Below are 18,231 nucleotides of genomic sequence, written 5' to 3' on the forward strand. Positions count from 1 at the left end.
GAAAAGGCCTCCTATAGATGGTAGCATCTGAGGAGAGCTTTGAAGGTAGGTAAAGATTTTTCTCTTTGAGGGAGAGGGAAAGAGGGAATGCTTTCCAGGCATGGAGAAAGGACTTGGCACATTTCAAAAGGGGAAAGCTTAAGTAGCCCAGTTTCAATACTTTAATGATCCTTGATTTTGTCTGAGTACTCCCTTAATCTAGACACATTACAACTCTAGTATTACTAGTCGATGTCTTTGAAAGTTGTTGCAGTTGAAAAAAATTCATCAATTAGTCACCCTGGTGATAAGTCTATACAACTCATCCTTTTAATTATCCATTTATAAAGAAACTCACACTCTGGTTTTAATAGTTATGGAGGGAAAGTAAGGACTGCATTCAAAGTACTTACCATTTAGTAGCTGTGGTGTGACCGTAGGCAAACAACATTCCCTTCATTTTTCTTATCTATAAAATAGGTGCAATAATACTTGTATCACCAACCCTTCAGGATTGTGAGGGAAGTGTCTGTCTAATGAATGTGAGATATAGAACATAGGTAAAATGGGTGGCTTGAGGTTAGTCAAAACTTTGGACTTTTAATTTTTTTTCCCATTTTATGTATTACTCTCAGTAGCGTTGCTATGGGTACCAATGCACTAAGCGCTTAAAAAAAAACCCCCACACACATACTTTTTTTTTTTTAAAGTAACGTACAGGCTGCCATTTACCCAACCAGGAGCAGACACCACCGCAGCTGCTGCTGACCACCAGGCGTCTGCTGAGCCTGGAGGCCAGGCACCAACTGGCTTGGCCACACGAGATAAGCAGCAGCAAGAAAAGGAAAACAAAACAAAACAAAACAAAAAAAACCGTGCTCCTGCAGCCGCCCTGCTCTGTCCCACGCAGTCAGGGCCTTTGGCTGCTTCTACTGATTAGCCCCGGGGTGCTCGTGGCACGTCACAGGAGAGGCTCGAGGAGCAGAGAAGCCGCCTACCAAAGCACCAGCTACCGACTGAGCACCGGGTGTCAGAGGGCGGAGGGAAGCTGGGGAGGAGGAAAAAGAGGAGGAGGCTAAGGGATCACGTGCCTGCGGCGGCCCGGCTGAGCTGGAGGAGCGGGAGGAGCTGCTGGAGGAGGAGGAGGAGGAGGAGGAGGTCGAGGAGGAGGGGACAGCGGGAACCTCTGGGCTCCCTTATTGCTAGCGAGCCCTACCCCAGGGCTGCGCTCCATTCATGAAAGCCGCCCCGGTTCGCAGCAGCCTCGGCGGCTCTAGAGGCAGCGGCAGCAGCAGCTCCGCCAGCGGCCCCTCCTCTTCACGGGCTGGTCGAACCCCCCCCCACCTCCTCTGGTCACCTTCATCTCTCGCCTGAAGCCAGAAGGCAGACCAAGGTAAGTGAGCGCGCTCCAGTGCTTGTGGTTTGGAATTTTTGTGCGCCCCCCACCCCCAGGTTTTGCTCCTAAGTTTCGCTCTTCCCCCCCGCCCCCATCCCACCTCCCAGCTCGCTGCCCCCGCCCCCTTCTCGGTTCCTCCTAGGTCTGTCTCCCTCCGACCGGCTTGCTGCGGTTGCTCACTTTTCGGGTTTGGTGCATCTCTCGCCTCTCCTTTCTCCAAAGCGGGAGGCCTATCTCTTCTCCAAGGATAGAGTGGAGAGAGCCCGGGTCCGACCTCCCTGCCCTGCGGAAGGCCGCCTGGCCTGGGGACGCCCGTGGTGACTCCGGGGGCAGGAGAAGGAAGGGAAGCCACAGCTTAAAAGGCTGGGCTTGTGTGTTTATGTGTAATGTATGTCTGTGTGTATGTGTATACACGCGCATGAGAGAGCCAAAGGGCGAAGGGGCTTTCATGACCACCGGTCATCTGTATCTCGGGCTGAGGGCTCTATCGCCGCGGTGGGGGAAGCGCCCTGCCGGTTGCTTGGGCTCCCGAAGAAACCCGGGGCTCTGGCGGAGAGCTCCTTTCAGCGGAGCCTGCCCCCTCACCAGCAGAAACCGCCGGTTTGCCCCGGCCCCGGCCTTGGCCCGGGAGGAGCGCGGAGGCAGTAGCAGTAGCAGCGGCAGCAGCAGCAGAGGCGGTGGCGGTGGGTGGGTTACTCTGACTGGCGCGCCGGTGTTGACGGGAAGGGGGTTTTCAAAATTGTGCTGGGGGTGGGGGAGTGAAGATTTTCCTTTTCAAACCCGCCTCTGGGATTTCCGGGGACCAGAGGCTCGAATGGTGGCTGACTCTTTGCCAAGCTGGTCACGAAAGAGGAAAGAGCTGCTGGCAGACACTGGAAGCGCTCTCCCGCCTCCCCTCCTTTTATTCTCTGCCCAGCGAGGGTGCGGGCATGTGATGGCAATTGAAGAGTCAGTACGAGAAGTTATATGTCTTCCTAGGGCCACTTGCCTCTCAGTGCTGCAGGGTCAGTTCACAATAGTTTCTCTCTTACCACCACCCGCTCCCTATTTTAACCTAGGGGAGGTGGGGAGGAAGGTGGGGAGGGTAGCAGTTCGAGGATTAAAAGTAACCAGTTAACCAACAGGTCTCACGCACAAGCCACTCCCCCCACTCCCAGAGCCTCTGCCTCCTGTGGAAAAACTTAAAAGTTACTTTAGATATCTGGTTTCAGAACGGAAGGGAAGGAAGAAAGTGGAGAGGCAGGTCACCCCTAAACATTCTCCCAACTGGCTCAAATCTTTCATTTTGCTACACTCTCTTAATGCCACCAATTGAAAATGTATTCATGTATTTTATAAACTCTTCCTCCCCCTTCCGGAAAGGAGCTACTGAGGGACTATTGGCCTCTGAATGGGTTCAGCCTCCTTGTGGATTATAAACTTCCCTGCTTAAAGGTCTGTGATTTCATTCACGTGTGTACTTACTCCCTCCACCAATCCCAGCCCTTCCAGCCTTTCAATAGATGGCTGAATGATTTATTGTGGATTTAAAAAAAATCTTCGGGTGCCCAACCCTCTTAGTTGTGTACTCCTAGCTAGACAGATCCAAGGACAACAGACCGAGACCATGGGGAAGAAACATAGTCAAAGTTTTTTCCAGCTTGGTAGGACCTTTTGCAACCCAGGATCAAGTAGGATCCAGGATGAGACATCTGAGTAAGATTTCAATGAAATTTAGGTCCATATTATTGCAAACAAATCAAGATGTAGCTTATACTATGTGGAGAGTCATCTGGAGCAAAGTGTGAATGTATCTCCACTTTAAAGATCATTTCTGTGTTGCACTTCTCTCTGTCTGCAGCACCTTTTCCCACCCCCACCCCCTTCTTAACCTAATATTCACAGCTTGATGTTAACTGAGGACGGAACTGAAAGTTAGTAGAGGCAGCAAGATAACCAAAGACGGTGTATAAAATAAAATCAATTTTGCTTCAGGGAGGGTCCTTGGATTATACTATCACCTGCATGTGGAGATGCAAAGGGTATTGATGAGCTCTTTCCCACAAATATCTTTTCTTCCACCAATTCCTTACATCACCAATTAGATTTTCATTTGGGTAATAGCCAACTTTGAATCTTAAAATGCAAATGATCCCTTAGTCTCTCAGTCATTGAAGAGAGTATCTAGACACCTGAGTTTTGATTCTGAACTAATTGTGAGACCTTGCTCAAATTTGTTTGTTTGTTTGTTTTACCACCGTTTTCTTCCTGTATTAAATTAGAACATTGAGCTAAAGGAATCTTTAAGGATTTGTCCAGCACAACACTTTGGTGATCAATGTTTAGGCAATATGAGAATCCTCGGAGATGAGAGGGTGCCAAAAACTAACATTTTGAAATTTTGCCCTGAGCCAGCTCTGTACCAGGACTCACTCCTGTAATATGTGACCCTCTACTCTCAGAATTTAGGCCACTATAATTAGTGCGATAGCTCAGCAACATTATTCACAAGATCATGGGATCATGGATTTAGAGCTGAAAAGAACCTTAGAGGCCATTTAATACAATTCTTTCTTTTTAAAGATGAGGAAACTGAGGCCCATAGAGGTTTAATCACTTGTTCAAGATCACACGGCTATTAAGTGGCAGAGCTGCTTCAAAACTGTAATTCCAAATTCCTCTAATTCCAAATACAGTATCTTTTCTATCACAGAATGTTGCATTTAATAAAGTTGAACAAATTAGGTACCTACCATATTCAAGACATTGTACTTGGTGCTGGGCATACGGAATCCCTTCTGTCATCAAATTAGATCCCTACTGGGAAGTAGTCAGTTCACTGGGGTTATTGGAAAAGTATCATTATAACTATTTATAAACAGTTAATTCTAAATCTAGTCAAATCTAAATTTTAAAATAGGTAATTTTCACATTATTTAGTGCTGCATAATGCTTATGATTTCTCTGGCACTGATTTTTCTTTTAATTGAGAAGAAAAATATAGTCCAGAATTATGAGTATGGGTAACTCAGATCTTCAGTTAGGTCACTCAACAAATGTCTTTGGGGTCTATTATATTCCAGGCATTTTATGGGAGATAACAAAAAAGGTTGATTTGGTCCACACCCTCAAGGAGTTTAGGTAGCTTCATTATTTTGTTTGAAATGTGATTTTCCAGAGTATATTAAAATGAAGTGGAAAAAGCTCATTCTAAAGACAAGTTGATTGACTTATGAAATATTTGCTTGTCCTTTCTTTTGGCACAATGGACTTTAGGGTGGAAAACTGAAAGAATCTTCTGACATAAAGTTATCAGAAAGAGTAAAGAATGGTAAAGTTTAAGTGGTAGATTTTGTTTTAATATTAGGACTGTACAAACTTAATTTAAATCTTACAGTGTTGGAAATAGGAACATTTGAAAATGGTCCATTTTAAGTTAGGCCGCTGTTAAAAGGAAAATGGAAGATCAACTTGGTTCCTTATAGACTTCTGAAGTTCCTCCAAAAGTCCAGGAGATAAGATAACTTAAGAGTTACTCAGGAAAGGCAAATTGTTCTGTGGCTTTTCCTGGATGAATGCACTCCAGTTTCCTGAAGTTATGAATTTTGGAATACTCAGGGCAGTGTCAAACCCCAATAATTTAGGTTCCTCTAATTAAAAAGGTAAATTTGAGATTATAGCAAAATTCACTGTGAATTATTCTATAAATCTTGTAAAACTATGATCTTTACTTCATTAAAATTTTTCTCAAGTGTTTTAGTTTTAGGTTACTTCAACATCTACCTTTTCTGATGTATTTCTTTATGTGAATATTTCCTCAAGGAGCAGCATAATAATCCCTGAACTAGAAGAGATTTCTAGAATCCGTACAATTCTGCTGCCTCTAGGGAAACTTTGCCTGAACTGTTCAAGATAAGTGGATGTATGTTCAAGATTCCTCAACCTTGGTTGATAAATTATCTCAGTGCTTAAAAATCCCTGAGCATTGGGAAGGTTTTGTTGTTGTTTAGTTAATCAACAAGCATTTAGTAAGTTCCTACTAGATGCTTAGAATGATACAAAGACATTAATAAAACAATCATTTCTGTACCCCCAAATTGGTGCTTACATTCAATAGTTAAGGCTGACCTAAATTCCTCCTGATGTATTTAAATGTTTTTATGTGTTTGGTACTTGGTTGAAAAAGAGTGCTTCCTTTTGCCTTCCTCTGTGTGTGTGTACATATTCAAGTTGGTGTAGTTGCCCTGGTTATAGCTATTTAGTGGCTTTGCACCCTTATTTTGGTTTTACAATATGCATATTCTTCACTTAGTAAGTTCTTTTACTGCATAGCTAAGCCTTAAAGTCTGCCTGTTTGTGAAGTAATCAGCTCATTAATGAGTAAACATGGTTTCTCATGGGCAGAAAACTATATAATCATGATTATTTTTGATTAAAACAATGAGAAGAAGGTTGCCCACATTCAGTGGTTTTGATGTAGTGTTTGGCTTTGTGGCTTTTTATTTGCACTCTTCTCAAAAAGAGAAGGTTTCAGGATGAACAGTTGCTTGTATTTCCCTCATTTATTCTGCTACTCACTAGCTGTGACATCTTGGCAATCCATTCAATAGCTTGGAGCTTGAGTTTTTTCACCTGTAAAATGAGGGGATTTGAACTAGATGATCTTCCAAGGTCCTTTGCAGCTTTAAACTTCTGTGATTTTTGTTTGATTTTCCCCAATCTACAAAGGGAGAGGAAAAAGATAGTAAGGAGGTAATATTGCTCAAATATAAGATGCTACCTTTTCAGTCTTATTTTTAATAGTTTTTTAATTGATAGCTTTTGCTTTTATATTGCCTAGATTTTTTTCTTGAATCTCCCCCTCCATCCTCTTTGAAAGAGCTCTTATAACAAGGAATTTAAAATAGAAAAAAAGGAAGAAGAGAAAATGGTCAGCAAAACCAATCAATATATATTTTAAAAAAAAAACCACAACCCTGATTTTATATATAATGTTGCATATCTCTGATGCTTCATCTCTGCAAAGGATGAGGGAAGAGAAAAGATGTCTTCTCATAGCTCTAATTTGAGGCCAAGCTTGGCCTTTATAGTTTTACAATCCATATTTTTATTATTTTCTGGTTATTAGTATTTACATTTGCATTCTTGTAGTCATCATGTATATTGTTCTCCTGGCTCTGCTTAGTTCACTTTACATTAGTTTAGATCTTTCCATGCTTCTCTATCTTCATGTTTATTGTATCTTACAGCACAGTAATAATCCATTATATTCATGTACTCTGTCCTGTCTTATTTCCCTATTCTTCCCCTTCATACACACTTTTCCATTCTCACTGGCCTGCTGTTTCCAGTGCACAGCATTGCAGAGTTGGTCTCCAGTGTACATAGTGAACTTCTGTCCTACATGGGCCTCTTACATACCCTAGCTTTCTTCAAAGTACATCTTGGTACAACTTCATACATGAAACTTTTTCTGATTTCGCACCCTGAAATTGTTAGTGCCCCCTTCCTTTTGACATTACTTTGTATTTGCTTATGTATGTACAGGTTGTGTTTGCCCTCCCCCTTTTCCCCAGTAAAATGTAATCTCTTTTAGGACCGGGACTATTCAGGGTTGGGTTGGATTGGGTTTTTGTTTTGTTTTGTTCTTTTGTCTTTTCATCCCTGGCACCTAACACAGTACCTTGCATTACATGCTTAATAAATGTTTGTTGAATTGAAATTTAAATCCTTAATGGGATTTCATATATGGGGAAATTGAAATATGCATTTTTTTCCTAAGTGGATTCACTGGCCACATTTTTGAAGCTTAAAAAAAAAAATAGATGTGTTGCCTTTGTTTTATATTCAAACTGTTGTTGTGAAAAGGGAAAAAGCCAGAAAGCTACTGAATAGAATTAACTGTGCAGCTGCCTGACAGACTGGTTACATCATCAATGTCTTTTCTGCCTTTTATTTTTAGATTCAGTACAGTGAGAATAAGGGCAAGAGAACTGACAATGTGTATGGTTTATTGGGTATACCTTTGAAAATACTTTAGAATATATAGATCTCGTATAATTTCAGAAACTACAGCATCTGTGATACATTGGAAAAAAGGATAGCTCAAAAGTGGGAGAAAAGTGCTACTTTTAAAGGTGTTGCTTTGTAGTGCTTGATTTTGTGAAGCCTAGAAATATCATCTAGTATTTATAACTAAAGCATCTTATAGTTTGCAGATTTTTTTCTATTAATTTCATTTTCAGCATCTCTGTAAAATTTGACTGCGATATCCTCTCTACTTTAAAGGAAAGTAATTACCTTCTTTAAAAAAATCATGTTCTGTGTGTATGTGTATTCAGGCAGTTTGTGCATTTGTTTCTTAGCATATCCTATACTTGATAACCAGATCTGAGGTGTTTAAAAAGTCACTATAATTAATATTATGAAGTTATTGAGAACTGTAATGTGCTGTTATAGTATATAAGTATACTTAGTGCATTTGGATTGTATTGTCTAAGCTTTCAAAAAGATTTTATAATGTCACTTCCCTGATAAAAACTTGAAATTCATAATTATCGCCTGTCATCAAATCTAAATTCCTTTTCCTAATAGCCAAAACTGAACTGCTCCTACTGCCTGTACCTATCTAACTATTCCTGCAGTTACTGTGATCCAACTAGACCAATTTCTTTGCTTTCTCCATTTTTGTTTGCTTTCTCAAATTTCTTCTTCTCCTTTTTTATTCATTTCTCCCAAAGGGTTCCTCCTCTTCCCATCTCCAAATAATCAACATTATTTATTTCCTTTGGGATGAACTTTCTTTGACTAACTTTATTTCTACTATTTTTATTCCTTTACCTATAGACTTTCAGCAGTTGTATATTCAGTTTGTCATATAATTTTGCTCTTGGTTTGATGCTTTATATTTGTTTTGAAGTAATGACTGAGTGACTTACACTTGATAAATGTTTATTGTATGAGTAAGTATTTTGTCTTCCCAGTTAGGTAAATTCTCTGAGTCAGGAACCATATTATTTTACTATTTCTTTTATTTATTTCACTGTCTGGTTTCCCCAACTCTTCAGTGCCTGCCACACACGTACCCTCCAGGCTCTTGATAAATGTTGACTTTTGAAAAGAGGAATAGATAAAATATAACAACACAACGGGAATGAGATTAAATGGTCCAACAGAAAAGGCAAACAGTACTAATCAGATGTTAACATTGAAGGTTCTTTTGTATTTTCAAAAATGCCTAGTAGAAGTGAATTTTGAGGATGTACCCATCAAGCCTATCCCCTCTCCTAATTTTTCTTGGTTGGTTAGTAGTTTGACTATGAGAGATGATAAAGGGTATGAAGAGGGAAGACAGGGAAAGTTCTTGATCTGATGTTGTGTTTAGAAAGAAATAGAGGCAAAGTGTTCTTTGTAGGGCATCATAGACACTTTAAATATGACTTGGAAAAATGGACAAAAACTTGAAATTAGGGAAAAATGTTTTTTCAAGAATCATGTAAATTGTGTGAAAAACAGAGAAAAGTAAAGGAGGTGTTGAGGAAGGAAAAAGCAACAATTAACTCTAAAATAACTGTAGGGTCTTTATTTTGAGAGGAGAAGACAGGCCCAAATAATGAAACTTCACAAACCATGCAGGCTTTTTACCATTTTTTTTCTTTGATAAGATACAATAATTAGGCCTCCTGGAGACCTCTCTTTTTATTCACTCTGAACTGGTACAACTTTGCTTATGTTATTTTGTGTGTTGTCTTTTTTGAAGTACCTTTTAGTTCAAGTATACAGATAACTCTCAGATGTGTGTATTCAGCCCTATTTGCTTTCCTAAACTCTATTCCTGCAATAACAACTACCTTTTAGGTCTGTCGAACTGGATTTCTCTAAGGTATCTTGAATCTAACATACTGAAGCGAGAACTTATCTTCACACCAGATTTTTGATCTCTAAATTTCCCTTTTCCTGTTGAAGGTTCCATTAGCCTTCTAGTCATTCTGGTCTGCATCTTCAAAGTCATTCTTTACTCTTCTCCCTTCCTCAGTCCCCGTGTCCATTTAGTAGCTGTCTTGTTCAGTGTCCAGTTCATCTTATTTCCACTCAAATGGCTGCCACCCTAGTTCAGGTCATCATCCCTTCTTGCCTGGACTATTGCAACAGTCACATAATTGGATTCCCAGTTTCTGGTCTTGGCTCACATCATCCTCCACACAAAATAATCTTCCTAAAGCACAAGTTTGACCATATAACTCCCTACTCAGGAACCTTCAAATGACTCTATTGCCTCTTAAGGTAAAATACAAATTCTTCATCCTGCTATTTAAAGACCTTCACATTCTATCTCCAGCCTATCTTTATAGGGTGATGCACATTATTTCCTCTCATGAATTCTATGTTCTAGCCAAACTGACCTAATTGTTCCACAGACTTGGCATTCTATCCCTTGTCTTCACGTGCTTCCTATCCCCTTTGCCTGAAATGTCCTCACGTTAGTGGCTGAGTGGAGGATGGATTGGAGTGGGGAGAGACTTGAGGCATGCAGACCCACCAGCAGGCCATTGCAGTAATCCAGGAGTGAGGTGTTGAGGGCCTGCACTAGAGTGGTGGAGGTGTCAGAGGAGAGAAGGAGAGATGTTACAGAGGTGAAATTAACAGGCATTGGTAACAGCTTGGGTATGGTTTGGGGGAGGAGAAAGTGAGAGATAGTGAAGAATCCAGGATGACTCCTAGGTTGCCATCCTGAGAGACTGGGAGGATGTCAGTACCCTCTATGGTATTCAGGAAGGTGGAGATGGGGAGAGGTTTAGGAGGGGAAATAATGAGTTCTGTTTTGGATATATTGAGTTTAAGATGTCTACTGGACATCTGGTTCAAGACATCTGAAAGGCAGTTGGAGATGTGAGATTGATGCTCAGAAAAGAGATTGGAGCAGGAAAGGTAAAAATGTTAGTACTCTAGTGTATATTAGGAGAATAAATATTATGCAACTATGAGGGGAGAGAGTTGTGGCTACTGCCACTACTATCTGTCTACCTTTATTGTGCTGAGCTTACTTCATTGTTCAGCTAAATGCCCTCACAAAGAGAGAGAGGAAGATTTTCCTCCTCTAAATGTATGGGAATTAGATGGGGTGGTGTTGTTCAGTTGTTTTTTACTCGTGTCTGACTCTTTGTGACCCTATTTGGGATTTTCTTGACAAAGACACTGGGGTGGTTTGTATTTCCTTCTCCAGATTAGATAGGGTACCTGTAATTTTGTTCCAGAGAGGTGATAGATTTGTCTTTTCTCCATTCACATATTCATTCCTCCTTAGGGGCAACTAGGCCCATTTACAAGAAGATTGGAATTAAGAAATATGGTCAGCTGACATGAAACTGCCTTCTTTGGGAATTTGAACCCATGACCTTGGCCTCATTACCAGATGGCACTATTTAATTGAGAAAACAGCCAGTGACAGCAACTCCAGTGAAGAGAGGAGAAGTCAGTTGAGAGTTTACTTGCTGCTTGCCTGCCGCATGATTCATTATTGAGTTGGGGTGCTTGGATGTAGGTGCCATCTTCCTGAGGACAGAAATATGCTGACCTTGGTGTGTAAGGTGAGCTGTTCATATCAGGTTGAATGTATGCAAGAAAACTGAGAGGCTTCCTGCTGAGGTCATTATGGAAATCTTACTTAACACTTTAAAATAGGCCATTGTCCTGTTTGCATTGTCGTGGGTTGTTTTAAATTAAACTATATCTGCTCATTCCTTCCCTGCCTTCAGGCTTCTGGATGAAAGGTTTTGTGAGGGTTGTCAGACAAGGTTGCAGAGGTCAAGATTTCATCAGGCTTTGGGGATAGTTTTGATAACCTGAGGGAGCGCTAACCTGTTATGAGCACACTCCTCTGCATTTGGATGATGCCCTATTTTTGCACACTATTGCTTTGGTTCTGTTCCTTTTTCTTGTTTTTTAGTTACATTTAGTGGAGGGCAAAATCTGCTAAGTAATGCTTATGACCAGCGAAATACATGTGCAGATAGATCACTGTTGTGCAGAGTTTAAAATTATCTGCCATAAAATAAAAAATTCCCAGGAGAATTTAGGAAAAAAAACTGTTTCACTGACAAGGTCTTGTAGAGAGACCTTTGCTGCATATAAGTCGTGTATCCTGAGATATGACAGACTAGGTAAGTATGTCTTCTCTCTTGCTTTATTCCATAGTCATTTGGAATTTTTGATGACTAAAAACAATCACTAAGAAGATGATAAATGCAATTCTTTATTATTAAATAGGCTGCTGCCCCAGAAAACTTACTTATTTTAAATCTTTCATTTTCCCTGTATTCATGAATAAAAAGAAATGGGAATATTGCCTTATTGTAATAATCCCTTTGGAAGGAATAGAGAAGAATGAAAATGAAGAAAAATGTGTATATTCTATAAGGTGACCATAAAGTAATGTGTCTTTAAAAAGTAACCAATCAACATATCCAAATAAGTCTTGTATGCTTCAAATTGATCACCTCAAGAGGCTCTGCTCTTAGTTGTTCCAATGATGCTGGTGTTACTCAAAACGCATTCGAAATTTCTCTTTGGTAATTGCCTTTAGAGCTTGTGGGATATAATTTTCAGCATGATCAGTGGCAGCAAATTGTCCTCTGGGGCGGTTTTGATTTTTGCAAATTACCAAAAAGCATTTGTAAGTTGAGCTGTTCTTATGAGGTTGAAATGTATACAAGAAAACTGAGAGGCTTCCCAATAAGATCTTTATGGAAATCAGACAAGTCAAGTCTGGTTAATAAGATCAGTGATCATATTGAGCAATACCATTTAGTTGTGATTATAAAATAATGAGGCTGATTTTTCTTGCATTATTAATAAACTTGCTATAAAGGTACTTCTAAAAGAGGCATTTCCCTTCCCCATTTACCCCCCACAGTTAAGCAACAGTAACACTATTGTGTTGAGTGTAATGAGGTAGCTAGTGGCTCAGTAGGTAGAAAGCTGAAACTAGAGTCAGGAAGACCTGAGTTCAAATTTGGCCTCAGACACCTAGTAGCTGTGTGGCCTTGGGCAGGTCACTTGAACTCACTGTGCTTCAGTTTCCTCAACTGTAAAGTGGGGAATCATACTAACAGTACCTACCACACAGGTTATTGTGAGGATCAAATGAGGTAAGAATTGTAAAATGTTTAGCACAGTACCTAGAAAGTGGGTGCTACAAAAATTCTTATTTCTTCCCTCTCCTCTTAGAATAAATAGGGATAAGTCTATAGCTAGGTCACAGGGGGAAAAAATTCCTCTTTATAGATTGAATGTGACATATATACATATCTAGACGTGGGTGTATGTGTATATATATACATTTTTATATATCATGAAATATGAAATAATTGAATTTTAGAGCTGTAAAAGACCTGAAAAATAATTTTATCCAATACTTTTGTTGTATAGATTAGAAGACTATAGCTGTGACGTCAAATGTTTTGCTCCAAGTCACATAATCAATTGTTGGCCAAGATAGAACTCTTGGTACTGTGTTCTTCTCACTGTACCACACTGTCAGAAAGAGTTATTTTTGGCAAAGGATGTGTAATTTCTAATTTCTTCAATTTTTTGTTTTACCAGACTGAATCCCAAATTTGAATTGTAAGTTGTAAAATAAAACTTCTTGTGAATATCTAATTATTTTAGCTTTGCTAAAATGTAACTATAGATTAAATTTAAATTTTATAAAATTAATTTGACATTCCAGAGGATGGTGGTTTTCCATCCAAACTAAATATAAAGGCACTAAACTTGGGGAAGAGGGGCAAAGGAATTGCAACAATACCATAATGAGAGAACCTTTTGTCTCTCACTAGTATTGTTATCTCTTAGGAGATGGAAACAATTCTTCAAATACCTCAGAAGTTGCTCTTATTCTTTAGAGACTAAATACGTCCTAGTAAGCTGAAATTCAGACACTGGAAACATTTAACTATGAAGAGTAACATAGATAACTTTTTTTTACCCTCACATCTGCTGTGAGGTAATTTTTACTTTTGTCCTTTTCCAGGAAGAGAGGTTATAGACAGTTAGTTGGCACAATGGATAGAGTGTTGGAATTGGAGGTAGCAAGACTTGGAGTGTGAATCCTACCTCAAGTACTTTGTGACCCTGGGTACTCTTATCTGCTTCAGTTTCCTCATCTGTAAGATGGGGATAATAATAGCACCTACCTCCCAGGGTGGTCATGAGGGCAGAATGATATAATGTTATTGCTTTGCAAACCAATGCTCTATAAATGCTGGCTCTTATTAGTGGTGTTCCTGCTGTTATTGTTGTAATTATGTACTCATATCATTATCAAAATGTGCATTTATTAAAACTTGTCAAATGTAGATCTCTGCCCCATTATGGGATGATAGATAAAGCTGGAAGGGACCATAGAGATCATCTAGTCCATCACCTTCACATGTTTCAGATGAAGAACTGAGACCTAGAAAAGTGAAGGGACTTGTCCAAGGTTACATAGATAGTGGCAGAGCTAGAACTCCAAATCTTGTATTCTTTCTACTAAACCACACTGCCTTTTGTACTTTGTTTCTTCCTCGTATTTTTTTCTTCTTAAAATGTCCAAAAGGAATCTAGCTAGTACATTTAAGGACCCAAGGGTATGTGACTAGCTTGTTACAACATGAAATTTCCTAAGTAAAATAACCAAAGAAATTCTTTAGTTGGCATTTTAGTTAGGAAAGGATGGATGGGTGAGAGGTGGTGTTAATGGTCATAGATTGTTACCTATTAACTCACATGGATGGAAAATTTCAATTTTGCTGAACTTTCAGAATGTAAGTTCCTAAAATGCTTGTTCGCCAGTTTTGTATTTATAAAGATTATTCATGAGGGGCTCTGTAGCATTGCTGAATGGATGGAGTGTTATATTTGGATTCAGGAATAGTGTTCAGGACCTGCCTCTGACACACTGGCTATGTGATCATAAACAATCATTTAACACACACACACACACACACACATACACACACACACACACCAGCCTCAGGCAGTTCTCAGAGAGGAAGAATTTGCATTCATGAAGGAGTCAGTTGATAAATATGTATTAAGCACCTTCTATGTGCCACCCACAGTGCCATGTGCTGGGGACACAAAAAGAGGGAAAAGATAGTCCCTGCCCCCAACAAGCTCACAACAAGCTCACAATCAAATGGAATTCCCATGTTGAGAAAAATCACAGGTTTTTCTCATTGACATTGATATATGGATTATTCATGTAATAAACATTACATGCTTTGTTACTTTAAGAGACTCACAATCTCATCTGTTAGCACTCTCTCCACTGATACGTATAAAAATTATTCCACACCTTAATAAATGGCTTCATGAGTTGCTTGGCTGCATATATATTCACCTGGTGGACTGAACTTTTAGGTCCTTGTGTTTACTTAGTCTTGACTGGTCAGTCTGTTACTGAGTTTGTGCTCAAAGCATCAGCTTTGCCAAGGTACCGTTAGAAGTAGCTAAGTAGCACAGTTTATAGAGTGCTGGGCCTGGAGTCAGACCTGAGTTCAAATCTGGCCTTGGACATTTACTAGGTTGGTGACCCTGGACAAATCACTTATCCTCTATCTGCCTCAGTTTCCTCAGCTGTAAATTAGGGATCATAATAGCATCTACCTCCTGGAGTTGTGATGGTGAAATGAGATAATATTTGTAAAGCACTTAACATAATGTTTGATGCATAGAAGGCACTTAATAAACGTTTCCTTCCTTCCTTCCTTAGACCTTACAGTGCTTGGGTTCTGCTGGCTCAGGATGAACCTAATATCACATAAAGAGGCATTAGAGAATATTTTTAGATAATTAACATTCCAAAAGAGATAATATGATTTTTAGGATACTATGGGTGAATTCCTGACTCTGGATAATTAGTGAAATTAGGGTTTCAAGCGTCAGAATGCTTTTATTTTAACCTCTATAAAGTAAAGGAGAAAATTACCAACTTTTTAATTCCAAATAGTTCTAATCTTTCTGAGGTTCCCCTTACTACCTAAGTATGGTACCCATGAGCATCAGGTAGCTGGCTAGGATACCTGCCCTTGCCATCTGATTTGGATTTTCCTCCCCTCCTCTTCTCCCTTTCCTTCCCCTAGTTCCCTGCCTGAAACTGCTTCCCCATTAGTCACTAGTGACGAGTCACTCACTATTCCCAGCTCCTCATCTCGATCCAGAGCTGGTTCATGGTGGGAGAAGTTAAAATGCCTGGTCCATGACTTTTGGGGTCAAGCAGAACAGTCCTTATCCTCCTCTTCCATATGGTAAGCCCACCCAGAGCCACTTACAAAATATAATGCACTGAGCCAAGGTTCTTAAAGTGAGGTCTGTAAATTTTTTTTTTAATATATTTTGATAAATGTTTTTCAACCTAATTGGTTTCCTATGTAATAATATGTATTTTATGCATTTAAATACTTTATTCTGAGAAGGGATTTGTAGGCTTCACCAGACTGCCCAATGAGTCCATGTTTTAAAAAAAAAAAAGTTGAGGATCCCTGTTAGGCTAAGGTGCTCCATGAGTGGCTTAAAACTAGAATTGTCTCTGCTCCCACAGGGGCAGGTAGACTATTGCATTTCCAGAGGCAGGTTCCCAGTGTCTGAAGTTGAAACTCTGAATTCATTTTCAAATAGAAACATTTTACACAGAGTGGTTAGGTGTTCTGTAAGACTATTAATGTACTGTTTTACTTCAGGTTTTGTGATCAGGCCTGGGAATCATCTGTTTAACATAGTTTCCATGAGAAAATACATTCTGAGTTTTATAATGGATTTACAAATAAGCTTCAATATGTTTGGAACTCCCTGTTTTTGGTGACGCAGTCGGGGTTAGGCGACTTGCCTAGGGTCACATAGCTAGTAAATATCATTTGTCTGAGATCACATTTGAACCTCAGGTTCTCCTGACTCCAGGGCTGGTGCTCTAGTCTCTGCGCCACCTAGCTGCATCAACTCCCTGTATTCTTGAAACCATATTTTTGTACTTGCTTCATAAGGGAAGATAACTATAACAAAAAAGTTTGTGCTCCATCCAGCCTTGTATCACCAGCTACCTGTTGGACATTTAGAATTAGTCCAGTAGACATCTTAAATTTAGCCCATCCAAAACAGAAATCATTGCCTTTTCCTCAACCCCTCTGCCTCTGAATTTCCTCATTCCTGACAAGGACACCACCATTTTTTTCAAGTTACTTGTATTCACAGACTTGGTATCTTCCTCCACTCATCACTTTCATTCATTTCACTTATCAAAGCAGGTGCCAAGTATCATCATTTCTTTCTCCATGACATCTTTCCCTCTTCTCTGCTCAGTCATCATCATTGTTCAGGCCTTCATCACTTCTAACCTGGACTATTGCGGTAGCTTCCTAATTGGTCTTTCTGCTTCAGCTGTCTCCTCACTCTAATTCATTCTCCACACAGCTGGCAAAGTGATTTTCCGAAAGCTCAGGTCTGACCATATCACACACCCCCCCAGGAACTCCAGTAATTCCCTATTACCTCTGGGTTAAATATAAACTCAAACTTTTAAAGTACTTTGAAATCTACCCTTTTCCTAGCTTTTCAGTCTTCTTATATATTACTCTCCACCAGGCACACTATCCTTATATCCAGCGCTCCATCTTGGTGTCCTTGTATTGGCAGTTTTCCATGCCTGGAATGCTCTCCTCAGGGAGATAACCCCTAAGATTCCTTAAAGTCTCAGCTCAAAGGTCTTTGGTGCCAAGCTGATACTGCCTTCCCCTCTAAGGTTACCTTGTATCAACTCTGTATATATTTTGTATACAATGATATGTTGCTGGTTGGCATAAGAAATTAAATGGGGATTTTGGGGGGAGTTTTTTGGAAGGCGCAGACAACGTAGAAAAAAATTTAGAAACTCAGAAATACATAAAATATATGTATAGTATTGTATAATATCAACATATTTTGTCTTTTGATACTGTAATAATTCAGACTTCTCTGGTACAAAGGGAGGGCCAAAAACTTTAAGCAGATTTTTTTTTTCCAGATTGTGGTGGGGGGGGTGCCACACCCCTAACCCCCATGATGTGGAAAGGACAACTATTTATTTATGTATATCCCCTCCATTATAACATTAGCTTCTTGAAGACAAGGACTGTTTTTACTTTGTACACAAAGTAAATGGAGTACATAGGTGTAGAGATAGGGAGGGAACCTGTAATTTCACTGATGCAGCAATCTCCCTGGATATTGGCACCTTCTCTGTGACTTAGTCTTATAGAATGCCTAAAGTATTGGGAGGTTAAGAGGCATTCCCAGGGTCACACAGCCAGTATTTGTCAGAGGTGGAGCCTGAACCCAGATCTTCCTGACTGAGGCTGGCTCACTATCCACTATATTGCTCTGCCTCTAGGGGCCTAGCAATAGTAGTGTTTATTTGGTCCTCGTGAATTGATTATTTATTTTTCAAATGGGCTAGAAAACAAGTTGGTTTCACTCAGAATGGAAGAGAAACAAGAATGCCTTACTATAGAGAAATGAAAAATAATTTTGTGTTGTCTTTCATTAGATAGTTATGACTCAAAAGAAATTTAATTGTCCTTACAGTTTGTAACTATCTTTTGGTGATTCTTTGCCCAGGTGATAAAATTTTTTGTGATTGTATTGCTGAATTTTATGCACTTGGGGATATCTTGGGCAAGTTTTTCAGCCCTCATGTTGACTTTCCAAGTTACTGTAGAAAGCCTGAAACACTTGGGCATTTTGTTCTCAAGAAGTACACTGACCTTTTCCTTATCACAGACTCTCAAAGGGTTTTAAACAGAAACAGTTATATGTATAACCCATTCCTTCAGAGAAAGGGCGAGCTCAAGATTTACAGCAAA

The 18,231-nt window shown here is 39.7% G+C and overlaps 1 protein-coding gene across 1 annotated transcript in view; it reads left to right on the top strand.

Annotated features, from left to right (window-relative positions):
- Positions 1–1,220: 1,220 nt before the first annotated feature.
- Positions 1,221–18,231, top strand: part of LOC114053916 (phosphatidate phosphatase LPIN2) — a 106,641-nt gene continuing 89,630 nt past the window's right edge. The window contains exon 1 of the mRNA XM_027877049.1: positions 1,221–1,372. The gene's annotated coding sequence lies outside the window, so the exon portion shown is untranslated. The remainder of the gene's footprint in view (positions 1,373–18,231) is intronic.

This window comes from Vombatus ursinus, unplaced genomic scaffold (genome assembly GCF_900497805.2).
Source record: "Vombatus ursinus unplaced genomic scaffold, bare-nosed wombat genome assembly UNPS02014812.1, whole genome shotgun sequence".
NCBI lineage: Eukaryota > Metazoa > Chordata > Mammalia > Diprotodontia > Vombatidae > Vombatus > Vombatus ursinus.